General features: G+C 44.8%; 1 protein-coding gene across 1 annotated transcript in view; it reads right to left on the bottom strand.

Moving 5' to 3' along the window:
• The window catches only part of ATXN10 (ataxin 10), a gene marked incomplete in the record, with an annotated part of 184,556 nt that extends 177,522 nt beyond the window's left edge, over positions 1-7,034 (bottom strand). The window contains 1 exon segment of the mRNA NM_001260745.1: positions 7,019-7,034.
• Between the last annotated feature and the right edge of the window lie 20,829 nt (positions 7,035-27,863).

A 27,863-nucleotide genomic window follows, 5' to 3' on the forward strand; every position in this document is an offset into this window, starting at 1 on the left:
CAGAGGTTGCAGTGAACTGAGATCATACTACTGCACTCCAGCCTGGGCAACAGGGAGAAACTCCATCTCAAAAACAAAACAAAACAAAAAACCTGACCTTTAGTTTTCTTATCCTCAAATGTAACAACATTCCCAGAAAAACATTCCCCATAATATGCATACTTCTTGCCTGGAATATTGCAATATATTCCTGATTGGTCTTTTGGCCTCTGCTCTTGCTTCCCTATGTTTTAGATCCTTTAAAAAATATGTCAACATTTAACTCTGCCCAAAACCTTTTAAGGGATTTCCATTTCACTCAGAGTAAAAGCCAAGTTCTTCCAATAGAAAAGCCCCTAAATGACCTGCCCGCTCCTTCACCGTCACCCCCAGCCCTTGCGGGCTCGAATCACATCTACTAGCCTCTTCCTCTTCCATTGCGCTTCAGCCATACTGATCTCCTTATTGTCCTCTGTCTACTTAAAAGGAAGAAGCCGAGGTAAAATCAATATAAATAGTTTATTTGGGCCAACGTGAGCACTGCAGCCCAGGACATACATCCAAGTTGCCTCGGGGAGTGCCCTGGAGAACAAAAGAGAAGCTCAACTTTTTAAAGAAAACAGGACGAATCAGGAGAGACGGTGATTTAAAAGGTTGCTTGTCATGAATTCTCATTGGTTTAAGAAACAATGTTGGTTAGTGATTGGCTGTACAATGTTGAACTATAGGTTGTATGCCATTTTGTGGCTAGTTGACATCAGTCTAGAGCCCAAATAGAATGTGGCTTCAAGAGGTAATTGGGCCAAAGCACTGTAGTCTCAGAGCTTTGGGTGGCTGAGGCAGGAGGATTGCTGAAGCCCAGGAGTTTGAGACTAGCCTGCACAACATAGTGTAAGACCCCATTTCTACGAAAAAAGTTTTTTAAAATTAGGCATGGTGGTGCATGGCAATAGTCCCAGCTACTCCAGAGGCCGAAATGGAAGGATTCATTGAGCCCAGGAGTTGAAGGCTTCAGTGAGCTCTTACCACACCACTGCACTCCAGCCTGGGTAATAGAGTGAGACCCTGTCTCTAAAAATAATAATTCTTTTTAAAAAGAGGTGAGTATTTAGCTCAAGGAGGAGTGACATGATTTGCTGTTTCATTCCAATGCTTCTCTAGGCCTGATCATTTAAAGGAGTTCATATTCCTCAGATAAGGTTTATTTTTTCCTTTTTTTTTTACCCCACAACTCCACCAAGAAAAGTACCCTCCTGCCTTAGGACTTTGTATATGCTTGTGTGTTTTGTTGTTGTTTTTGTTGTTTTACATAGAACAACTCCTCACAAACATCTCCATGACTTGCTTCCTTATTTCCTTCAACTACCTGTTCAAATGATCTTTTAATGACCTTCCTGATCAATCTATTTAAAATTGTAACAGGCTACCCAAATTCCTGATCCCCAGGAATTTTCCACGTAGCACTTAACACTTGACATATTATATAACTTACTTTTCTGTTTGGTTTATTGTTACTTATCCACTTCACTTACTACTAGAATGTAAGCTCCACAAGGGCAGAGATTTTTGTCTCTTTTGGTTATTTTTGTATCTCCAGCCCAGCACCTAGAAAAAGACCTACTATGTGGTAATTGCTCAATAAAAGTTGAATTAATGAACAAAGAATCTTTTTGACTATATCAGCAGAGGCTGGGCGCGGTGGCTCACGTCTGCTCATGCCTGTAATCCCAGCACTTTGGGAGGCGGAGGCAGGCAGATCACCTGAGGTCAGCAGTTCGAGACCAGCCTGGCCAACAGGGTGAAACCCCCATCTCTACTAAAAATACAGAAAACAATTAGCCAGGCATGGTGGCAGTCACCTGTAATCCCAGCTACTCAGGAGGCTGAGGCAGGAGAATCACTTGAGCCCGGGAGGCAGAGGTTGCAGTGAGCTGAGAGCATGCCATTACACTCCAGCCTGGGTGACAGAGCAAGACTCCATCTGTAAATAAATAAATATATATATTTTTTATTATATATATATTATATATATTTATACAGATATATATATATCTGCAGAAAGCAAAAAGGAGATCGCATGCCTCTAGAAGAAGTGCAATAATCCAAAAAGTACAGAAAAGGAGGCTGATGGAAAAAGGAGAAAAAAGTTGTAAGGGAGAAGAGTAAAAGAGAGATTAACAGGACAGACAAAAAGTAGAAATATGCATAAGAGAAACGAAAGGAAATTAAACTGGTCAAACAGTGGATGTTATTGACTGCCCAAAATCGACTAGAGGATTTCAACCTTGACTTAATTGACAGAACCAAGTTAATATTTCACTAGAGCTAAATGACATTTTTAATGTTGTATAGCTGTTTGACTTAGACGAACCCGATGAACATGCCACCATGTTGATGTACGTGAATTCAACTTCAAATGAAATGTGTGATATAAATTTGTATCTTGAGCCCACTGCAGAAGAATTGAATCAGCAATGACTCAGTAATCAAGAAAGAAGTAAATACAAAGAAAAGAAAAGGAAGGAAGACAAAAAAGAAAATCAGACAAGAAAGTAGGTGAGGTGCGAGGCAAAAACAGATTTGGACCAAAGTGTATATGATTTTGGCAAGGAAAAGAGAGAGAAAGTAAGTGAATACTGGTAAAGAGAATAAAAGATAAGGCCGGGCGCAGTGGCTAACACCTGTAATCTCAGCACTTTCGGAGGCCAAGGCGGGTGGATCATGAGGTCAGGAGATCAAGACCATCCTGGCTAACACGGTGAAACCCCATTCTACTAAAAATACAAAAAAATTAGCTGGGCGTGGTGTTGGGCGCCTGTAGTCCCAGCTACTTGGGAGACTGAGGCAGGAGAATTATGTGAACCTGGAGCTTGCAGTGAACTGAGATCGCGCCACTGCACTCCAGCCTGAGCAACAGAGTGAGACTCCGTCTCAAAAAAAAAAAAAAAAAAAAAAAAAAAAAGAGAGAGAGACAGACAGAATAGAAGATAAATGACAGGTGGATAGAAAAATGTGTGCTTGTGCTGGCTCTTCTCTTGGAAACTTCCTTCTTAGCATCTCTGCCTATGATGCTCTTGCTAGAAAGCTTTTGTCATATATCACCAACTCCACAAGATCTCATGTGTTCATCAGAAGAATCTCTGGTCAGCCTGTGCCTCTCTTTTGGCACTGACTTTCCATAGTCAGCCTGTGCTATAGATGTGTGTTTATGCCGTCCTCTTCCACATCTGAGGTCCCTCAAGGCAAGGATTTTCTTATCTTCATCCCAGCCCTGTGCTTAGAAGAAATGCTATCAATATCTGTTGAATGGAAAACTCTGGAGATTGAGAAAAAGGAGAAAAAAAGAGTAGTGTACTTGTTCAGAGCAGGGATTAGCAAATTGTCACCTGTGCGCCAAACTCTTCCCACCACCTATTTTCATAAATAAAATTGTATTAAAAACTGTCGTAGTCATTCATTCACATATTGTCTATGGCTACGTTGGCACTAAAGTGGCAGAGTTGACTTGTTGTTACAGAGACTGTACGGCCTCCAAAGCCTACAATATTAACTGTATGGCTCTTTTTAGAAAAGGTTTGCCAACCTCTGGTAGAGAACATGAGCTCTGGAGTCAGACCTGGGTGATGTGAATCCCTCTTTTATCTCTTAGCACCTCAACTTGGACAAGTAACCATCTCTTTAAGCCTTCTTTTTTTTTTCATTTGTAAAATGGAATAGTAATAGCACCTACTTAATTAAGTTGTTGGGAAGATTTGATGATAGTCAATCCTGAGTCTGTTATATATTTAGCTTAGTTCAATACATGTTAACAGTGAACTGTATGGTGTAAAAGTGAGACAGTAGGAGGAATGAAATTGGGCAAGGAGATCAAAAGCTGTTAGGTAGTTGCGCAAATGAGAAACAGTAGGAAATACGTAGGAAATTGTGGATAGGGTCAAGATATAATTGGTAATAAGTGACTGACAATAGACTTCCGGTATTTGAGGTGATCATTCTGATGTTAGTAATAGTTGCCTTGTAGGGATCAATGATTTTTTTATAATTTGTAAAGTTATTAACCTATTCCTCATGACTGTCACCAATCCATTTTACATTTTATTTTTCATATTTCAATTTAACCAGAAGTTTTTGAGCATCTATCATAGACTATATTAGAACCTAGTCTTATGAAGATGAATAATATAATACCTCAGTCATGAATAACCTCTGAGTCTATTAAAGGAAAACAGAAATATATACTGATAATATAGCATAGTAAATAATGTCAGAAAAAAAGATGTATAAAGAGCTAGGAAGCTGGAGAGATGAAGAAATACTAGAGAAACCATGTAAGCTGAATCTTAAATAATTATATGAGCACTAGACAAACAAAGGTGGAAGTACATTCCAGAAAATGAAGCACCAAAATATAGCCTCAAACCAGCTGGCTTTATATATGAGTTCTACCAAATGTGGAGAAAAGATGTAATCCCTGCCTTATACAAGAAGCTTCATAAAATAGAAAAAGTTTCACTTCTGATAATGTCACACTAAGTTATTTAAAGTTATCCTCTGAATGAGAAAAACTTGTATTTTAAACCCAAATGAAATATTTCAAAAACCTCTTTGTCACCTGGTTGATCCATGCAACCAAAACATCTGACTTGGGATTAAGACAGACCCAGAATGGTGGCACATGAATGCAAAAGATGCAAATGAAAAGCATCTTTGGAAGAATGTGCCATCCTAAGCATCAAGTCATTTCTACAAATACTTCTCAAATAGAGTGAACAACACAAAAATAACTCACTCTACAGGGAAACCAGATATTATAAGAACCAGCGGAAGCAACATACAACAGAAACTGATCCACAAAAACTTAAGCTATTGGAATGAAACATGGCAATGACACAACAGATTTACTATGTTCAGAGAAATAATTTGGCCGGGCTCAGTGGGTCAGCCTGTAATCCCAGCACTTTGGGGGGCCGAGGCGGGCAGATCACAAGGTCGGGAGTTCGAGACCAGCCTGGCCAACATGGTGAAACCCCGTCTCCACTAAAAATATGAAAAATGAGCTGGGCGTGGTGGCATGCACCTGTAATCCCAGCTACTCAGGAGGCTGAGGCAGGAGAATTACTTGAACCCGAGAGGGAGAAGTTGCAGTGAGCTGAGACTGTGCCACTGCACTCCAGCCTGGGCAACAGAGTGAGACTCCATCTCAAAAAAGAAAAAAGAAATAGTTCAAAAGTCCAAGCAAGAAATTGAACTATAAAAATTGAAATAGTGTATTTATATAATAAATAAAAATTCTGGAACGGAAATGAGAAATAACACAGTAACAACTCAATTGATGTGATTAAAACAGATTAGAGAGAACCTAAAGAGAGAATAAATGAACTAGAAGATTTAGAAAGAAACTATCCAGAATGAAGAAATTAAAATACAAAAAATACAGAAGAGCTAAGAGATGGAGAAAGTAAGTGGAGAAAGTCTAACACATGTAACTGGAGTCTCAAAAGGAGAGAGAAACAGGACAGAGGCAATACATAGGATAATAGCTGAGAATCTGCCAAAACTGATGAAAGATTCCAAACCACAGATTCAAGAAGCTCAATGAACAGAAAGCAGAATACACGGAAAGAAATCTATATAGAGACACACCATGTATTCACATGCAGTGAAGTTGTGGAAAAAGACAAAGACAAAATCTGATAAGAAGCCACAGGGGAATAAAAAGACAGTTTATTTTTAAAGGAGTGAGGATTGGGTAAGCTGCATTCTCCACAGAAACACTGGAAATCAAAATAGTGGAATGCGATCTTCAATGTGCTGAAAAATAAAAATAACTGCCAACAGATCCATGCTAAAGGAAATACAAAAGAGTGTGAATTAGAGACAGAAACAATCCCAGATGGAAGATGAGAGACACAGAAAGGAATAAAGAAGACTGAGAATGGTATTTACCATCAGCTTCATCTAAATGAACATCCAATGTACAAAACAATCATAAAGCGACAATGTCTCATAGGGTTAAAAATAAAAAATTGAAATATTCATGACATGGCTCTGCTGCAAACCATCATAACACTACCTGGGACTTTTGCCTTCTGCTGTCCCAGCTTGTGCTCCCAGGCTTCTCAAAAGACCATCTCTGTAGGAACAGGCCCAGGTTTATCTCCTGCCTAAGGACCTCCTCTGCCTTACACTTGCCAGCAGCCAAGATCACGGAAAGTCAAAGGCCAGCAAAGAAAGAAAATCCATTGACAGGGAAGAAGGGAAATCCATTGAGAACAGTCTGTAAAAGCCAGAACTGTTTTTTATGAAGTGAGCTTTTGTCAAGTCAATCAGTACCAAGCAATATTTGGATATTATCGGCACTCTGTGCTCCCTCTGCCTGAACTGGGAATTCCTCTATTAGTTTTGACATTATCTGGTATTGAACCTCAATTATAAGCATCTGGTAGAAAAGTATGGAAGAGGCCGGGCGCGGTGGCTCAAGCCTGTAATCCCAGCACTTTAGGAGGCCAAGACGGGCGGATCACGAGGTCAGGAGATCGAGACCATCCTGGGGGAACACGGTGAAACCCCGTCTCTATTAAAAAAATACAAAAAACTAGCCGGGCGAGGTGGCAGGCACCTGTAGTCCCAGCTACTCGAGAGGCTGAGGCAGGAGAATGGCGTGAACCCAGGAGGCGGAGCTTGCAGTGAGCTGAGATCCAGCCACTGCACCCCAGCCTGGGCAACAGAGCAAGCTCCGTCTCAAAAAAAAAAAAAAAAAAAGAAAACTATGGAAGAGAAACTTGCAAATGCCATTCTGAATGGGGTCATTATTGAGACAGAGACAGTGGTTTAGGCCAGGGCTGTTCAAAGTGCTCTGCAGGTCATGACAAGCTTCCACTTCTGGGTAAGATGGACAAAGACCCTACTTGGTGACCCCCCACACAAATGTGCTTCATAGTAAATAGTCATAAAACCTAGATATACTACAAAGAAACAACCACCTGAAGGGCTTGAGAGTGAACAGAAGCAGACTCTGATGAGGAGTACCTGCTCACTTGGAGGAAGGGAGATGCGGAGCTATACAAGTAGGTTCACATCTCTGTAGCTTTTAGCCTGGGACGTGGATGTGCACAGCAGTGGTTGGGGGCACATGTGCAAAACTCTGCATTCTTTCTGGCCTGGGGAAGCATAAAAGTAAATGTATGAAAATATGAACACTGAAGAGAATGGGAAAAATCCCAAAAGGGAAAGAGCCAGAGAGGGTGCTGTGGTTTGATGTTTCTCCTCTCCAAAACTCATGTTGAGATTTTAATCCCCCATGTGGCAGTATTGACAGGTAGGGCCTTCAAGAGGTGATTGGGTCATGAGAGCTGTTCTCATGAATGGATTAATCTATTCACAGAATAATGGATTAATTGGTTATCGTGGCAGTGGGTCTGTGGCTTTATAAGAAGAGGAAGAGAGACCTGAGCTAGCACCCTCAGCCCCCTCACTATGTGATGTCCTGCACTGCCTTGGGACTCTGGAGAGAGTCCCCTTCAGCAAGAAGGCTCTCACCAGATGCAGCCCCTCAATTTTGAACTTTTCAGCCTCCATAACTGTAAGAAACAAATTTCTTTTCTTTAGAAATTACCCAGTTTCAGATATTCTGTTATAAGCAGCAGAAAATGGACCAAGATAGAGGGGATCCCCAAATTAATTCTATCCATATAGCTAACTGCCCACTAAATAAACCATATCATGTGGTATAGACCCAAAGTAGCTCAACTAAATACTAAAGATCTGAACTACCCCTGAAGAAACAGAGTTTTCAGCCCAAGCCCACATAAGAAAATTGTCTATGAAAACAAAGGAAACAACACTCCACAGAGGAAAACAACAGAATCCAGAATCCCCACAGCTTACTATTAATAATATCAAAATACAATCCAAAAGTTACTTGAAAAACAAATATGAAATTGCAGAACATTCTCAAGAGAAAAGAAAATCAAATCCATCCATGAGATGAACTAGATGTGAGAACTGACAGATTTTAAAGCAATGATTATAAGTAAATTAAATGAGGTAAAACAAAACATGACTTCAGTGAATAAAAACCTCAAGAGAGAAATGATCAATCTCAGCAGAGAAATAGAAATTATAAAAAAAAAAGGGCTGGACACGATGGCTCATGCCTGTAATCCCAACACTTTGGGAGGCCAAGGTGGGCAGATCACTTGAGGCCAAGAGTTCAAGACCAGCCTGGCCAACATGGCAAAACCCTGTCTCTACTAAAAATACAAAAATAAATAAATAAATGATTTTTAAAAGGACAAAATGTAAGTTGTAAACATGAAAAATTTCTTCATGTGAAAGTTCACTGGAGAGATTTAGCCAAAAGGTTATGACAGCAGAAAAATAAGTGAAATTGAATCAGTAGATAGGTCGATAAATGACAGATACATAGACATGCACACACATATATTGATACGTACATACAAAATTTCCAAGGAAAACATAAAACATATACATATATATACACACACACACACACACATATATATATATATATATATTTTTTTTTTTTTTTTTTGAGAGTCTCGCTCTGTCAGCCAGGCTGGAGTGTGGTGGCAAGATCTCAGCTCGCTGCAAACTCAGCCTCCCAGCTCAAGCAATTCTCCTGCCTCAGCCTCCCCAGTAGCTGGGATTACAGGTGCATGCTACCACGCCCAGCTAATTTTTGTACTTTTAGTAGAGATGGGGTTTCACCATGTTGGCCAGGCTGGTCTCGAACTCCTGACCTCAGGTGATCCGCCCACCTTGGCCTCCCAAAGTCCTGGGATTACAAGTATGAGCCACCACACCCAGCCTAAAAAATATGTTTTTTTAAAACAATGAAGAGAAAGAATCTCAGGGACCTGTTAGAGGATATCAGATTTTCAAATATTAGTGTAATTGCAAGACTAGAAGGACAGAAAAGAGAAAACAGGACCCCCCAAAAAAAGTATTTGAAGAAATAATAGCCAAAATTTTCCAAATTGGTGAAAGGTGGAATCTTGTGAATATAAGATGCTAAACTAACATCAAACAAAATCAACATAAAGAAGCCTGTGCTAAGACACATCACACTGGTGAAAGCCAAAGAAAGAGAGCAAACAAAAATCTTGATAGCATCAAGATAAAAATGACATACACAGAAAAACAATGATTGATTATTGACTGCTTCTTATCAGAAACCATGGAGTCCGGAGGATAGTGGAACATTTGTAAACTCCTGAAGGAAAAAAAAAAAAATTATCAATCAGGAATTTTACATCCAGAAAAAATTCTTCAAGAATAAAAACAATATAAAGACAGGTTCAGATAAAATAAAGCTAAGAGATGTCCTCAACCAACAGAACTGCACCACGAGAAATACTAAAGGAAGTTCTTCATGCTGAGGGAAATGATCAGATGGAAACTCAAATCCTCAGAAAAGCTGACAAGTATTAGACATGGTAAATAGCTAGGTAAATACAAATAATTTTTCCCATTTGCATTTTTCTTCTGAATTGTTTTATAAACCATAAAATGGTTCATAGCAAAAATTAAGCATGTTCTTACGAGCTGTATAATCTATGTAGATGTATTACATGTAACAACAATAACAAAGGACAGAGGAAGATACTCACCTATAAGCTCATTGTATATTATATTCCTTAGGGTAGCCGTTAAAAAATGTAAGGAAGTATAGCTAAGAGGCTAATGGGAAAATCAAAATGTAGTTCTGAAAAACATTCAAATGAGAAAATAAAAAAGAAAAGGAGGAACTGAAAGGGGGAAAACAGGAAGACAAACAGAAAACAAAGGCCAGGTGTGGTGGCTCATACCTGTAATCCCAGCACTTTGGGAGCCCAAGGCAAGAGGATCACTTGAGCCCCGGAGTTCAAGACCAGCCTGGGCAACATTGTGAGACCCCCATCTCTAAAAAAATTTTTTTTTAAACTTAGCCGGGTATGGTGGTGCAGGCCTTAGCCCCAGCTACTTGGGAGGCTGAAGTTGGGGGACCCCTTGCTTGGAGGGTAAGACTGCAGTAAGCTATGATTGTGCCACTGCACTCCAGCCTGGGCAACAGAGCAAGACCCTGTCTCTAAATAAATACATAAGTATAAATAAAATGATAGACCCAGCCAAATCATATCAATAATTACAGTAAGGTATAATGGAATAAACACTGATTAAAGATTAGATATTATCATCCGGGCACGGTGGCTCATGCCTGTAATCCCAGCATTTTGGCAGGCTGAGGTGGGTGGATCACCTGATGTCAGGAGTTCAAGACCAGCTTGGCCAACATGGCGAAACCCTGTCTCTACTAAAAATACAAAACTTAGCCGGGCATTGTGGTGGGTGCCTATGATCCTGGCTACTCGGGAGGCTGAGGCAGGAGAATCGCTTGAACCTGGGAGGCAGAGGTTGCAGTGAGCCAAGATCGTGCCACTGCCCTCCAGCCTGGACAGAGCCAGACTCCGTCTCAAAAAAAAAGAATAATAGGCTGGGTGTGGTGGCTCACACTTGCAATCCCAGCACTTTGGGAAGCCAAGACGGGAAGATTGCTTGAGCTCAGGAATTTGAGACCAGCGTGGGCAACATTGGCGAGACTATGTCTCTACTAAAAAATTTAAAAAAAAAAAACAAAAAATTAAGTTGGTTGTGGTGGTGCACACCTGTAGTGCCCGCTACTCAGGAGCCTGCGGTGGGAGGATTGTTGAGTCCAAGAGGTCAAGACTGTAATGAGCTGTGATCGCACCACTGCACTCCAGCCTAGGTAACAGAGCAAGACCCTATCTCAATTTAAAAATAAAAGAGCCAGGCTCTGTGGCTCATGCCTGTAATCCCAGCACTTTGGGAGGCCGAGGTGGGCAGATCACCTGAGGTCAGGAGTTCAAGACCAGCCTGGCCCAACATGACAAAACCCTGTCTCTACTAAAAATACAAAAATGATTTGTGCATGGTGGCATATGTCTTTAATCCCAGCTACTTGAGAGACTGAGGCAGGAGAATAGCTTGAACCTGGAAGGCAGAGGTTGCGGTGAGCTGAGATTGCGCAACTGCACTCCAGCCTGGGCAACAGAGTGAGACTGCATCTTGAAAACAAAAACAGGCCGGGTGCAGTGGCTCATGCCTGTAATCCCAGCACTTTGGGAGGCTGAGACGGGCGTATCACAAGGTCAGGAGATCGAGACCATCCTGGCTAACGCAGTAAAACCTCGTCTCCATTAAAAATACAAAAAAAAATTAGCCAGGTGTGGTGGGAGGTGCCTGTAGTCCCAGCTACTTGGGAGGCTGAGGCAGGAGAATGGTGTGAACCTCAGAGGCGGAGCTTGCATTGAGCTGAGATCACGCCACTGCACTCCAGCCTGGGCGACAGAGCAAGACTCCGTCTCAAAAAAAAAAAGCAAAAACAAACAGAAAAGAATAAAAAGGCCATATTGTGAACAACTTTATAACAATAAAGTTTCACATAACCTATGCGAAATGGTCAAATTCCCTAAAAGACACAAGTTACCAACTCATTCAAGAAAAAAATAGAAAACTTAAACGGTCTGATAATCAATTAAATAAATTGAACTTATAAATGAAAACCTTCCCACAAAGCAACTCCAGGCTGACATGGCTTCAGTGATAAATACTATCCTGCATTCAAGGAAGAAACAACACCAATTCTACACAAGCAAACCCTTTCAGAAAAGAGAGAGGGAACACCTTCTAACTTATTTTATACGAGGCTATTATTACTCTGATTCTAAAACCAGGCAAAAACTTTACACACGCAGACACACACACACAATCCCTGCAGACAGGCGGGGCACGGTGGCTCACACCTGTAATTGCAACACTTTGGGAGGCCGAGGCTGGTGGATCATGAGGTCAGGAGTTTGAGACTAGCCCGGCCAAGATGGTGCAACCCCATTTCTACTAAAAATACAAAAATTAGCTGGGTGTGGCGGCAGGCGCCTGCAATCCCAGCTACTCGGGAGGCTGAGGCAGGAGAACCTGTTGAACCCGGGAGGTGGAGGTTGCAGTGAGCCAAGATCGCGCCACTGCACTCTAGCCTGGGCAACAGAGCAAAACTGTGTCTCAAAAAAAAAAAAAAAAAAAAAAAATCCCTGCAGACCAATATTCTTAACTATCATAGACACAAAAATCCTTAACAAAATATTAGCAAATTAAATCAAACCATCTATAGAAAGAACAACGCATCAAGACCACGTGGGGCATGTTTGGGGAATACAAGATTAGTTTAACTTCTAAAATGATTTAAAAGTTTGATGAATCAATATGATTCACCATATTAATAGAATAAGAAAGAAAAGTCTTATGATCATTTCAATAGATATGGGAAAAAGCATTTGATAAAATTCAATACCCTCTCAATAAAAACTTCCAGAAAATCAGAAATAGAAGGGAACTTTCACAACCCGATTGAGAGCTTCTACAAAACAAAAACAAACCAAAATTTACACCTAATATCATACTTAATGGTGAAGGACTCAGCTTTCATATAACATCAAGAACAAGGCAAAGATATCTGCCATCACTGTTTAGTATTTTACTGAAGGTCCTAGCCAAGGCTGGAAAAAGAAATAAAAGACATACAAATTGGGGGGGGAAAGTGTATATAGACAGTCCTAATGAATTTATAAAAGCACTATTAAAACTAATAAGTGAATGTAGCAAGTTTGCAAGATACAGGTTAATATATGAAAAATACCCAGGAATATATTTCATGAAAGATATACAAGACCTGTGCAATGAAAAACACAAACCATTACAAAATGGAGTTGAAAAAGACCTATTTCAATGGAAAGAGACACCATGTTTGTGGGTTGGAATATTCAATATTGTTAAGATGTAAGTCCTCTTCAAATTGACCTATCCATTTGGTATAATTCCAATTAAAATTTTAACACGCTTTGTGAAAAGATTTTGAAAATCTGATCTTAAATTTATATGAAAAGGCAAAGGACCCAGAATATCCAAAACAATTTTGAAAAACAACAAAGTTGAAGGCCTTAAACTATTTGATTTCAAGATACTATAAAACTACCGTCATCAAGATAGTGCGAAATTGTAGATCGAGGGAATAGAATACAGAGTCCAGAAATAAATACACATAGTGTTAAAAGAAAAACTTTAGCTGAATTAAATTGAATTGAATTGAGCAAAGAATGATTCATGAATTGAAGAGCCTCCTGAGCCATAGTAGGCTCAGAGGCACCAGCATAGCCACATGGTGGAAGAAGATTTATGGACAGATAAAGGAAAGCGACAGAAAACGGAAGCGAGGGACAGAAACAGCTGGACTGGTTACAGCTCAGCATTTCCCTTATTTGGACATGGTTTGAACAGCTGGCTGCCTTTGATTGGTTAAAACTCAGTGATTGGCACATTAGTAGGCACACAACTCTATTTAGGTTTTAGTTGACGATGTACAAAGAAACCTTTAGGCTGAACTTAAAATATGTAAGGAGGTAGCTTTAGATTAAACTTGATTTAACAATTCCCCTCGTTTGGTCATCCTCTCAATTTTGAGAGATTGACCAAAACTTTAGTCATTGATATTATTATTACCATCATAAATGTACTTAGTTAGTCTTGAAACCCACTGGGAAATAGCAAAACAGTGAGTTTTGTAAGTTGGGAACAACGACTTCAGGTTACTTTTTTGTAAAGGTTAGAATAGAGGGTACATCCTGGAATGTCCTGTTCACAGGAAAAAGATAAAATCAGGCCTTTTCTAAGATCTATGTGTTTCCTGAAAGTCACAGTTTGATTACGTCACATTTAGCATAAGGAACTCCATTTTGGTTTGGTCTGGTCTATTGGGCCTTAGTGCATGAGCTCAGTCCAAAACAACAGCCTCTCATAATTTTCTTTGACATTTCTCCCCTTTTGGTCATGTTCTCACTTAGGTCAGAGTGTGACCAAAACATAGGGCCTTAGTGCCACTCTCAGTTACCATCATTTTGGGCTTCTGGTCTGAGCACGTCATTCATAGGTTATGGTGCCTTCATGGCCACACACTTCTTTCAGCTCTTGTCATTCCACCTAAAGAGAGACCATTTGACATTCTAGAGATGCCTGCATGCAGACATTTAAAATTTTTAAGAGAAGACAGCACACCAGGGAGACGATGATTATGAATATCAGAAGGATAATACCAAGAGTTTGGAGTATTCTCCTTAGCCAGGGTCCCCATAAACCAAACAAGCTAAAACCAAATAGATCCAAGAATGAGCTAAAGAGTCTACTCACTGTAACCGAGCAGTCTCTTTGTTAATCCCCTACAACTGAATCTCTGTAATAGCAGATGTTATGTATTTCTCCGTGGGCAACAAGTGCCAGCAGCTCTATAGATACTTCCGTTTATCCAGTAAGTAATCTAGAGAAATTCTATTATTTAGCATAACTTTCCCAAGAGAATTTAAAGTCTGTTGTGTAATCACAGGCTTTATGGTAGAATCTGCTGTAGGGCCTCTCATGAGGGATACATTTCTAATCATTGCCTCATTTACTCCAAACCATGGAAAAAGGACCTAACAAATGATGCCCTTCTAGAAGAGTGAAGACCTCCTGGCAATGTTCTCTTTAACCCATGAGGTAAAGAAGAGTAGACCAACGTTGGCTTTCTGACTGATTATGAGGGAATGTAATACACCATTCAAATTTCTCACCTACATTGGGCCTTCATCTTCCATCTCTCAAACCGTGAGGTTATCCATGTATAAGACTGGCTGCAAAATCCTTCACAAATGAAAGTATACCCCATGAGTGCACACAACTCACCCCGACTTCATTTCTATTGCTTATAGAGGCATAAGCAAGGGGGGAATATTTGAAAGATTAAGAGTCTCCTGGTAGTAGAGGAATCTTGATTCACGATCTTGGGGAAAAGCTGTTCACATCAAGAATATCATCTTCTGGGGAGACACTTGCCTGGTTAGCATTACCTTAAAGTTTCCAATGGGTGTGCAGTTCCGGGAGTGTGGAGGGAACCTTTTGGGTTGTGAGATTATGAACCCAAAGTTCAAGGTCCCAGAGTTTTGCTGTCGCGTGGATGGCAAAGACAGTCTGTTTCTGATGTTCTCAGAAGATCCGGTCTTCAGGTTCTAGATTGTGGAGGGGTTGATTTTCCTCAGTCAGTGAACCATGAAAAGCTTTCTTTACCTGGAGAGAAATCACTGCAGCATAATGAGCCACTGTCATAACATCAGCCCTCTTGCATGGGAAAGCTTTTCTACACCAGAAAACAGGCACCGAAGATGACATTTGAATGAAATCTATCCTACATATTTAAATGGCCCATCAGGTAGCAGAATATACCTGACGTTTTGATAGTCTTACCAGAAACATGGGTTTGACCGAAATGCAAATTTAATTCAAATAGGAAATCAATAAGCTATCAATACACACCCATTAGAAAAAACAAAGTTTATGAGTGTCATTGAGGATTAGAGTAAATGGAACTTTTTTTTTTTTAAGACAGAGTCTCAGTCTGTCGCCTAGGCTGGAGTGCTGTGGCACCATCTCGGCTCACTGCAACCTCCACCTCCCAGGTTCAAGTGATTCCCCTGTTTCAACCTCCCAAGTAACTGGGACTATAGGTGCCCACCACCACACCTGGCTAATTTTTGTATTTTTAGTAGAGGTGGGTTTTCACCATGTTAGGCAGGTCTCGAACTCCTGACCTCAGGTGACCCACCCACCTCGGCCTCCCAAAGTGCTGGGATTACAGGCACGAGTCACCGCACCAGGCCTAGAGTAACTGGAACTCTTACACATTGCTAGTTGGAGTGCAAATTGATATGGCCACTTTGCAAAACAGTATGGCAATACCTTTAAAAACTCAACATTGCCAGGCACAGTGACTCACACCCTCACACCTGCAATCCCAGCACTTTGGGAGGCCAAGACAGGAGGATTATTTGAGCCCAGGAGTTCAAGACCAGCCTGGGTAACATAGGGAGACCCTGTCTCTACAAAAAAATTAACAAATGAGCTGGGCATGGTAGTGCACACCTGTAGTCCCAACTACTCGGGAAGCTGAGGCGAGAGAATTGCTTGAGCCCAGGAGTTTGAGGTTATAGTGAGTTATGACGGCACCACTGCACTCCAGCCTGCATGACAGAGTGAGGCCTTGTCTCAAGAAAAACAAAAGCTAACCATATATTTACAACATGTCCCAGCATTTCCACATATGTCCACACAAAACATGTATGTGAATCCTTCCAGTAGCATTATTCATAATAGCCCAAAACAGAAGCAACTCAAATGTCCATCACCTGGTGAATGGGCAAGCAAACTGTGATACAGCCATATAATAAAATGCTGTGCAGCAATAAAAAGAAACAAAATACTAACACATGCAAAAATGTGGGTGAGTCTCAAAAACATCATACTAAATGAAAGGCATCAAGTACAAGAGACTGTGTACTGTATAACTTCATTTATACAGAATTATAGAAAAGACAATACTATAGTGATAACATAGAAGACCAAGGTGGGTGGATCACCTGAGGTCAGGAGTTCGTAGACCAGCCTGGCCAACATGGTGAAACCCTGTCTCTACTAAAAATACAAAAATTAGCTGGGCGTGGTGGCATGTCCCTGTAATCCCAGCTACTTGGGAGACTTAGGCAGGAGAATCGCTTGAACCCGGGAGTCAGAGGTTGCAGTGAGCCGAGATCATGCCACAGACCACCAGCCAACACCAGACATAGCGAGACTCTGTCAAAAAAAAAAAAAAAATCCAACAACAATAATGGTCATGAAGGATAACTAGTGGCAGACTTGCCCTCTTGCCTCAAACAACTAAAAAACTGGGCAAAATATACGGGAAACAGAACGCTTTCTCAGACATTGATTAACAGGAAGAATAGGACTGGGATCTCTGAGAGAAGGAAATAAACGAGGTGATCTTTATGATCGCCCAGCCTTTCTGCCTGGACTCACGTTCCACATCACAGCACAGAAAGCAGGGGCTCAGGATAGCAAGACAATCTCAATGAATTAAGGAGGCAGAGATCACAGATTGCAAATCGAAGCGGCTGGAATTTCCGGAGGTGGGAGCTTTGCAGAGAATGAACTCCAGAAATCAGATAGGCATCTGCTTGGGTCTCGGACTAAATATTAAACTGTGCATGCACTGGGGGAGAGTCCACAGAACAAGACAAAGAACAACTGTCAGGGAACTGTAACCTTCACGATTCCCGGGGCTCACACAGGGCTAGGAGACATTGCAGTTCTGACTGTCAGAGTGGGGAGATACCTACGACATGGATATACCTAAAAAGCATTACGATAAAGGAAAGACAGCAGACAAAAAAGACTACATAGTATATGATTACATTTATATGAAATCTCTAGGAAAGACCAAAAATGATACAGGCAAGCAGTAGATTTGTATTTGCCTGGAGCTGGGAGTAGGAACAGGGATATTTGGCAAATGACCACAGGACACACTGCAAATAGACCACAAATGGAAATACTAGGGGTGATGGAAGTGCTCTAAAATGCCTTGATTGTGCCACTGAGTAAATTTACCAACAGTCAGCAAAATTCTTTTATTTTTGAGATAAGAGTCTCGCTCTGTCGCCCAGGCTGGAGTGCAGTGGTGCAATCTCAGCTCACTGTAGCCTCCACCTCCCGGGTTCAAATGATTCTCCCACCTCAGCCTCTAGGGTGGCGTGGCTGGGATTACAGGCAGGTGCCACTGTGCCCGGCTAATTTTTATATTTTTAGTAGAGACGGGATTTCACCATGTTGGCCAGGCTCGTCTTGAACTCCTGACCTCAAGTGATCCACCTGCCTCGGCCTCCCAAATTGCTGGGATTACAGACATGAGCCACTGTGCCCAGCCCCAGTCAGCAAACTTTTAAAGAAAACAAGCTCCTGGCATGCTACCGAGCCCTGGTAGATACGGAGACCCTGACCATGATGTCAAGTGTCCATGTGACCAGTACCGTGCATCACAAGCCTGAGTCTCTCACACCCTGGCAGGTGCTGCAATTCACCAGAGGATGGAAGTGGCACATCCGGGACTGAGAACTGGCTAGGCCAGAGGGCAAAAGCACGTCACACAAGCCAGTGGCCCAAACTCACGTCATCCACCTCCGTTGCACTGGTACGTGTCCCTAAGCTCGCACCTGTGGCCGCCAGGTGGGAGTGCCTTAGGATCACAGGAAGAAGGAAAAAGAGCAGGCTCGATTCACAGATGGAATTGCTTGGTGTATTAGTTCCTGATGGTGCAGTAACAAATACTCACAAATTTAGTGACTTAAAACAACACACATTTAATATCTCACTGTCCTGCGGTTCAGAAGACCGAAATGGGTCTCACTGGGCTAAAATCAAGGTGTCCATCAGCTCCTTTTTTTTTTTTTTTTTCTTGAGATGGAGTCTCACCGTCACCCAGGCTGGAATGCAACGGTGCGACTTTGGCTCACTGCAACCGCCGCCTCCCAAGTTCAAGCGATTCTCCGGCCTCAGATTCTTGAGTAACTGGGACTACAGGCACATGCCATCATGCCCGGCTAACTTTTGTATTTTTAGTAGAGATGGGGTTTCGCCATGTTGGCCAGGCTGGTCTCGAACTCCTGACCTTAGGTGAACCACCACCTCGGCCTCCCAAAGTGTTGGGATTACAGCTGTGAACCACCTCACCTGGCCCATCAGCTCCTTCTGGAGGCTCTAGGAGAGAATGTTTCCCTGTCTTTTCTAACTTTAGAGGAGTCCACACTCCTTGGCTCATGGCTTCTTCCTCCAGTTTCAAAGCCAGCCACACAGGGCTGCCATCCTTTCTCACGCTGCCATCCTTCTGGTTCTTTGCTTTCATTATCACACCTCCTTTCTGTCTCTAACATGAACTTTCCTTTCTCCTTTTTTTTTTTTTAAATAAGATCCCTGTGATTACATTGGGACCACCCAGATAATTTAGGATAATCTCCCACTTCAAGATCAGCTGATGAGCAACCTGAATCCACCCCCGCCATGTAATTTGACATATTCACAGGTGCCAGCACTTAGGATTGGGGCCTCCTTGGTAGAGTGTTCTGCCGACCACACTCAGTACGCGGGCACAAGCCAAAAGCGGAATGTGGCTGGATTACAGCCCCATCTGGGGGTGGCTTTGAAAGCAGCGATAAGTTGAAATCTTAAGGGACAGAGCTCCAAGGGGTGGACTGGTCATCTATTTCACAAGGAAAGAGAGGTGGCCCAAGGTTGGAGTTTATATAGATTCGTGAGCAGTGGCAGATAGCCTGGTCAGAAGCCTGAAGATTGGGAATCAGAGGATCTTGAGGAGAAAGAAGGTGTGAATGAACGAAGAGAATGGGCAACAAGAAAAAAAAAAATCTTTGTATCACAGCTTCATGCACGCTGGAGAGTGACCAATACAGAAGAGGCATTCAACAACCAACAATGGCATTAGCCACCAGCCTTTGTCCTTGGCCCCCATGGAACGGACACAATGTTCTCATGAATCGATTGGCTGCAGTGGCAGGGATTGAAGTCATGCATGAGCCCACCAGCATGGACAGCCACTCACTAAAACTGATCACACACTGTCACCATCAAACGTTCAGCTTCTCCCCCTGCCCAATCCCACTTCCTTTACTCTCCACTGTGATCCCGAGAGAACTTCCCAATAAATTTCCTACGCCCAAATCCTCTATCCCCTGCGTCCTAGAGAGTCCCAGCTGGGACAAAATGCTCACTGACTATTTGCTGACAGGAATCAAACTAACCTGCCTCCATTGCGTCCCACGCCATTGTCCAAAGATGGAGGGACCCAGCTGAGGCACCCATCCAAGGCTGGTGACCCAAACCCTGGTTTCCTCTTTCTCTCTCTCTTTTTTTTTTTAGATGGAGTCTTGCTCTGTTGCCCAGGCTGGAGTGCGGTGGCACCATCTTGGCTCACTGCAGCCTCTATCTCCCAGATTCAAGTGATTCTTCCACTTCAGTCTCCCAGGTAGCTGGGATTACAGGCACCCGCCACCACCCCCGGCTGATTTTTGTATTTTTAGTGCAGATAGGGTTTCACCATATTGGCCAGGCTGGTCTCGAACTCCTGACCTCAGGTGATCTGCCTACCTCGGCCTTCCAAAGTATTGGGATTACAGGCGTGAGCCACTGCACCCGGCCCCTGGTTTTCTCTATAAGGACCCATTTCTTCCATAGATGATTGACCCCAGAAATACACCTACAACCTCTCTACCTCTAGGCCTCAGTCCCCTAAGCTCATCATCTATACCAAGGCTGCTGGTCCACAGTGAGGGTGAGACGCTTTGCTAATGCTGGCATCCCGAGCACAAGCGAGTGCACCGCCCTGGAACAGGTGGAGGTGGATAGCAAGGAACAGGTGGCTAGCAAGAGAGGACGTGACTCACCTGCTGGGGTCTCCACTGACCCCCCACCTAAGCCAGTGCGCTCTGCATTCTGGGTCATTGAACTCTGCATCTCCCTTTGCCGACGCCTACACAGTCTGTAATTATTCAGTGGAGTCACTCATCTCCTTGTCTGTTGCCTGTCTGTCCTAAAACATATGCTTCATGAGGGTAGGAACGTCGTCTATCCAGCTTGTGGTTCTGTTCTTGGCACCAAGCCTGATACCTGGCTCTGTGGACTCAGGGCACACATGTGAAACCCCGCAGCCTCGTTTTCCTACCTGCTGCCTGTGGAACATCAGGCAGGTCAAAGTCACTCCATCTCACTGAGCTGCAGGTTCCTTACCTGCAAAATGAGAATAAAGGGGGGTTGGCGCAAGGGTGAACGAGATGACACAGCCACAAAGCACTTGGCATGGTGGTCACACACAGAAAATGTATTTCTAGGCCGGTGTGGTGGCTCATACCTGTAATCCCAGCACTTTGGGAGGCCGAGGTGGGCAGATCACAAGGCCAGGAGTTCAAGACCAGCCTGGCCAACATGGTGAAACCCCATCTCTACTAAAAATACAAAAATTAGCTGGGGGTGGTGGCAGGTGCCTGTAATCCTAGTTACTCAGGAGGCTGAGGCAGGAGAATCACTTGATTCTGGGAGATAGAGGTTGCAGTGAGCCAAGATGGTGATACTGCACTCCAGCCTGGGCAACAGAGCGAGACTCCATCTAAAAAAAGAAAGAAAGAAAGAAAGAATATGCATTTCTAGGTAGGGGAGCTCAGCACCCTGGGCGTCCATGCCTGTGCCCTGCCCTGTTTCTTTGTGAACTAGAAGGCAGAGCCATCTGCCGGAAAATATGTCACCCATGTGGAATACATGCTGGGGAGAGGAGGAGGCGGAGGGCACAGAGCAAGCAGCTGCCTCCGGGTACCATGGCTTTGCAGGCACCAAACATCCTTGGTGTGGGCTCTCTCCCATCAGAGTGCAGAGGCTAGCATGGGGTGGCGGAGACAGGTGCTGTGTAAATCCCTGGCTTGAGTGTTGCGGATGAGCAGGGCGGAAGGACAAAAGGGCCAGGCATGTGAGGGCACTGGCAAGAGGGTGGCTGGGATGATGTCCCCTGCGGTTTGGAGGCCTGGAGATGGGGACCCGGGGTGGTTGGTGTCCATGGGAAAGTGCAGGGAGCTGAGATCAGGACGAGGTCGGGGGTGTGACGGGACGGAGGCGTGAGAGGTCTGGCCGTGTCGGAAGTGGTCAGGGAGTGGGATCTCGGAGTGCAGTTGGAACCTTCGAGTGATGACAGGGCCCAGGGCGTGGGTGGCCACAGTGAGCGGAGGTGAAGGTCACTGCCCAGGAGGTGTGGGAAGGGCGGTCCAGCGCTGGCAGCCCCCCGAGGCTTTGCGTTCATGGTTCCTGGGTTCCATGCATCCCCCGATGACTCACAGGTGTGCTTCTGTGGTCCTTACCTCTCACCCTCACTGCCTGCTTCTGTCTACCCTGTGAGCAGTGTCTCACCACCACCAAACATTGCTGAACAGGACTTATTTTCTTTATACCAAATCCTTCCCTTTTTAAACCACCCTATCATTGTCTTCCCAAGCCCCCAATTTTTATGTCACTCATTTCCTTCTCTTCTTCACTGGTTTGGCTCCTCCCCGCCCCCAGAGTCTATTACAAATCCTCAAGAATTATTTCGTCCATAACATTTCTAAGCTAAGTGTCCTTCTTTCCATTTTCAGAGCTAAAACCATCCCCAGGAACTGGCGTCGCAAATCTAAACAGTGAGGCCTGAGAAGCGGGCTGGATTCCACGGTGGGCAAGTGTGCAGAGGACGTCAGCCGAGAAGAGGCCCTCGGAGAGGACAGAAATAACAACATCGTAGGCAGACAGTTGTGGGCTCTGCCAGTCACGCTTTCACACAAGTCACAGCACTCAGCCTCAGTAAGTGGAGGAAAATAACAGAAAACAAAGTTGGAAAGTGTGGCTGAGGAGAGGGAGATAAACTGAGATAAATCATGAAGAGTGGTTGAAACTAGCTACCGACAGGCCTGACCCACAGCAGGTGCCTGACTGTGCTGGTTCCCAGGCCAGCCCCAGCTCAGGTGCACGAGGTGTCCGGGGGGCTGCCAGCGCTGCACAGCCCTTTCCACACCTCCTGGGTGGTGACCTTCACCTCCGTTCCACCATGGCCACCCATACCCTGGGCCTTGTCATCACTCGAAGGTTCCAACTGCACTCTGAAATCCCACTCCCTGACTGCAGCTTCCGAAGCTGCCAGGAAGCTACCAGCTTCCAGGCCAGCCACTCAACAGCCTCCGAGACTCACTTTCCTCATCTGTAAAATGGGTTTGCTAATATCTGCTTTGCCCAGCACAGAGGGCTGCTGGGAGAATCAAATATGATTATGTATATGAAGATACTTCGCAAACGATGACATTCTAGTAAGCTAGCAAATAGTTGTCCTAGCTTCTTCGTACATACCCACTGCCAAATGGGCCACTCGGTCTGCATCCAAGGAGATCACTCTCCCTCAAATGCTATTTTATTCGTATCATTCAGGACCTTCATGGTGGAGGCTTGTTGATACCAGCTTGTGGTTGAGAGGAGCTCCGGAGTCAAGCCGTCTGTGTCCAGATCCCTGCCTCAGATGCTACCAACCATGTGACCTGAGTGCATATTATATAACTTCAGCATGACTCTGCCCACTTCTGAAAGATGGGATGGATGACAGTGACAGGGTCAACCCTTTGGGTCATTGTGAGCATTAAGCGAGAGGGCATAGGACAGTGGCTGGTGAGTGCTCATTACCTGTTAGCTGGCCTGGCACGGTGGCTCACGCCTGCAATCCCAGTACTTTGGGAGGCCGAGGTGGGCGGATCACCTGAGGTCAGGAGTTCAAGACCAACCTGGACAACATGGTGAAACCTTGTCTCTACTAAAAATACAAAAATTAGCCAGGCCTGGTGGTAGGCACTTGTAATCCCAGCTACTCGGGAGGCTGAGGCAGGAGAATCCCTTGAACCCAGGAGGCGGAAGTTGCAGTAAGCTGATATTATGCCATTGCACTCCAGCCTGGGCAACAGAGTGAGATGCCATCTCAAAAAAAAAGAAAAAAAAAAAACCTGTTAGCCATTATTATGATCACACTGTTCACAAGTTCACCCCACTACCAAAAAATAGCCACATTCCACCCACTCCCCACTAACCAAAGGCACAAGCACCTCTGCCATCTGCTGTCTCAGGATGGTCATACATCTCAATGACCTGGACCATGAGCCAAGGGTGGACGTTCATCCTGAGTGGCCCTCGCTTTCCAATTTCGTTTTCTGTTATTTTTATGCTGCATAAAAACCCACTGCTGCAGACAGTACCGTCCGAACAAACTGTTAAGTAATTAATGGTTCGACCATTTTTTAACCTTGGCTTCTGGGAGAGGAGACATTTGTACACGACCTGGGATGTCAGGAAATAAGACCAAGGGCGGGAAGAGGGTGGGGGCAGGTCTCCCGGCTGCCCCTCTGCAGCCAGAAGCCTCTCATGGCTCCACAGATGTCTGTTTCTGCCCCCAAGCAATAGCCCATGCCTTGCCCTGCACCTGGGAGGCTCTCTGGCCTCTGCCCGTGCCCTGCCAAGGCCTCCCTCACAATGCAATGCGAGTTGATACTGCCCTCAAACCCTCTCCAAGTCAGGACCCCATACCCAGCCCACATTTACCCTGTGCGTGGACACACACCTCCTTGCTTTCTTTACTTTTATCATGAGCGCAATGATTGGTTTTGAACAAGTTTCCTTGTCAGGGTTGTGTACGTTTAAAAGGTTTCTTGTTTTTTTTCTTCAGCGTCATCAACCCCAAACAGCACAGTCCACCGTGTGCCTTGCTATGTGGTGTAGGGCATTAAAGGGGGGAGATACTCGCTCACAATCTGGAGGGTAGAGGGCGACAGGCAGGAATTCCAGGTCTGCAGGCCTCCTGAGACGTCGATGCGGACACGACCCTGCCTGGGGCGGGGGCTGAGACACTCACTCCCGGGGTGGGACGACCAGAGCCACCAGTGCCTCAGCCTCTCCTGCCCCCGGGGCGCTCACAGCGGGTTGTCCATGGAGTTCAGCGGCGTCCACAGGCTGTGTTGGGAGCCCCATGCGGGGACATTGCCAACCATAAGGGGACCACAGAAGGGAAGGGGGCGCGTTGCGGAGGCGGGGGCAGGGCGGAAAGAGGGCAGGCGGTTCAGCAGGACAGTATGGAGCAGGGTGAGACAGTGCTGGAGGAGGAAACGCACCCGGCGAGGAGCCGCCGCGTCCCGGCCCTGCCAGCCGCCATTCGAGGCCGCGCACCGCCACCTGCTGGGCGCCCGGGGAAGTGCGGCCTAGGCGCAGGTGGGTCCGAGCGCAGGCGCCACGCAGCAGCGGAGTCCACCTGGGCAGGTGCGGATCCCCGGGCTTTCGCCTCTCCACCTCGGAGAGAAGAGCCTGACTGAGGACTCTGGGTTCCAGTCCCAGCTCAGACATCGGCTGGGAGGCTGCCGTGACGGTCAGGTCGGGAGAGGGCTCTCCTGCCTGCTCCACGTCCTGTGAGTCCGTTTGTTCCTTTGCCGGCCCCAGCCCCACCGCAAGGCCCCTGCCTCCGCTGCTCGGCCCACCCTCCCTGGGGCACTGGAGTGGGCCCTGAGGAACGGCAGAGGCCCATCTGCAAAGCTCTGAGTACCGCTCCCAACAGCAGATTAAATGGAACTCACGGAGGCCAAGCTCTCAGCATAGCGCTTGACTGCTCCTCTGGAGGCCCAGAGGACCATCGGTCCGTCTGTCCTTCCGAGGAAAGAGCCCGGGACCTTGAGTCAGGATCCTAGCCCGGTCTAAACATACTCACTCTGGGAACTGGGAGCTGAGCAGTTTTTCTAGAAAGGTCTCCTTGTTCCTTAGTCAAAATACAGGTTTGCCCCGTTTGTTCTTGTTCAGCCTTCTGAAACAATCAGAATAACTTTTTTCATATGATGCCTACAAGCAGCTTTAATGTTCCCTGTAAATATTCATTTCGAGCTAAGTGTGCCCAACTTCCTGCATTCTTTAGAACAGTGGACAATTTCAACCGAGGACGATTTTGCCCTGCAGGGGACATTTGGCAATGTCTGGAGACCTTTTGATGATCTACTTGGAGGAGGGAGATCACTCCTGGCATCTGGTGGGGAGAAGCCCCCGTGCTGCTCAACATCCTACAGTACATTGGGTAGCACCTCCACCCTGCCACACACACAACAAAGAATTGTCCCACTCAAAAGTCAGCAGTGCTGAGGTTGAGAAGTCCTGCTTGAGAGTTCTGGGTTTTTGTTTTGTTGTGTTTTGTTTGAGACGGAATCTTGCTCTATCACCCAGGCTGGAGTGCAGTGGTGCAATCTCAGCTCACTGCAACCTCCGCCTCCCAGGTTCAGGCAATTCTCCTGCCTCAGCCTCCCGAGCAGCTGGGATTACAGGCACGTACCACCACACCTGGCTAATTTTTGTATTTTTAGTAGAGTCGGGGGTTTCACCATGTTGGCCAGGCTGGTCTCAAACTCCTGGATTCAAGTGATCTGCCCACCTTGGCCTCCCAAAGCACTGGGATTACAGGCTTGAGCCATCACAACCGGCCTCTGCTTGAGAGCTCTGAGTCTTCTCAAGGTTCTGGTCCCTTCTGTAGATACTCTTCTTACATTCATGTTTTTATCGCCATAGAGTACTAACTCCAAGCCAGCTCCCACCAGCCTGGACATTGTGAGTTCTAGACACCAGATGTCTCTCAGTGGAGCCTAACAATTACATCAGGCTTCTTAGCAATGCTTTGCTCTTATGATCAGTTTTTGTTGTTGTTGTTGTTGTTGTTGAGATGGAGTCTCACTCTGTCACCCAGGCTGGAGTGTAGTGGCGGGATCTTGGCTCACCACAATCTTTGCCTCCCAGGTTCAAGTGATTCTCCTGCCTCAGCCTTCCAAGTAGCTGGGATTACAGGTGCATGTCACCATGCCCAGCTAATTTTTTTGATTTTTAGTAGAGACGGGGTTTCACTATGCTGGCCAGGCTGGTCTCAAACTCCTGACCTCGTGATCTTACCCCCTTGGCCTCCCAAAGTGCTGGGATTACAAGGGTGAGCCACCACGCCCGGCCGATCAGTATGTCTTTAATCTGTGTTCTAGGCCAGGTGCGGCGGCTCATGCCTGGAATCCTAACACTTTGGGAGGCCAAGGCGGGCAGATTGCTTAAGTCCAGGAGTTCAAGACCAGCTTGCACAACATGGTGAAACCCCACCTCTACAAAAAATAGAAAAATTAGCTGGGCATGGTGATGTACACCTGTAGTCCCAGCTACTTGGGCGGCTAAGGTGGGAGGATTGCTTGAGCCTGGGAGGTCAAGGCTGCAGTGAGTCATGATAGTGCCACTGCACTCCAGCCTGGGTGACAGAGCGAGACCTGTCTCAAAAAAAAAAAAAATTCAGTGTTTTTTTTTTTTTTTTTTTTTTTTTTTGAGACAGAGTCTTGCTCTGTCACCCAGGCTGGGGTGCAGTGGCCGGATCTCAGCTCACTGCAAGCTCCGCCTCCCGGGTTTAGACCGTTCTCCTGCCTCAGCCTCCCGAGTAGCTGGGACTACAGGCGCCCGCCACCTCGCCCGGCTAGTTTTTTTTTTTGTATTTTTTAGTAGAGACGGGGTTTCACCGTGTTAGCCAGGATGGTCTCGATCTCCTGACCTCGTGATCCGCCCGTCTCGGCCTCCCAAAGTGCTGGGATTACAGGCTTGAGCCACCGCGCCCGGCCAAAATTCAGTGTTTTGAACAAAGAACTTAGAGGCTTAAATATGCATATGATTAAATAAAAGACATATATTACCTAGAAAAACTGGTGTTATTTTCACACAGAAAAATGTTGGGTAAAATAAACATTCCTATTGGATGGATTCAATTTTAAATGATTCCTCTTAAATAAATTTTGTTTCAGCCATTCCTCTTAACAAAGAAATGGCGAAGCTCTCCTAAAGCCCTCCAGAACAGACTGAACAAAGAAAAAAGATGCTTGTCAACTCAAATATGAAAGGCCTGCTCCAAGCTCCCCTAATTATATCTTGGAAGGGAAGCTTTGTCCTATTGAATTCGGGATCATTTTTCACAAGCTCAGGTTACTCCCTTGAAGATTTTTAGGAAGTTTCATGATATGGAGACATTGTTGAAAAATTGGCTGCTTGACTTCTGCCAGGCAATCAGATACAGAGATCAAATCTGTTTCTGCCCACTTAGCTTAGAGCATTTCTGGTTATCTTGGGCAAAATGAGTTTGCAACTTTTAACTCAGACTTCTAAGAAGTCAGACGGTTTCACCCACTTTTTGTGTGTGTGGTTTTTTTTACAAAGGATCTCTGAGGAAGCTTGGCTGAAGGTGTGTGTGGGTTGATCTCTAATATCTGACATATTCTGCATTCATAAATACCAGAGTACTTAAGAAACAACAAAAATGGTTTTTATTTTATAAACTGGAAGAAAAG

Source organism: Macaca mulatta, chromosome 10 (assembly GCF_049350105.2).
Source record: "Macaca mulatta isolate MMU2019108-1 chromosome 10, T2T-MMU8v2.0, whole genome shotgun sequence".
Taxonomy (NCBI): Eukaryota; Metazoa; Chordata; class Mammalia; order Primates; family Cercopithecidae; genus Macaca; species Macaca mulatta.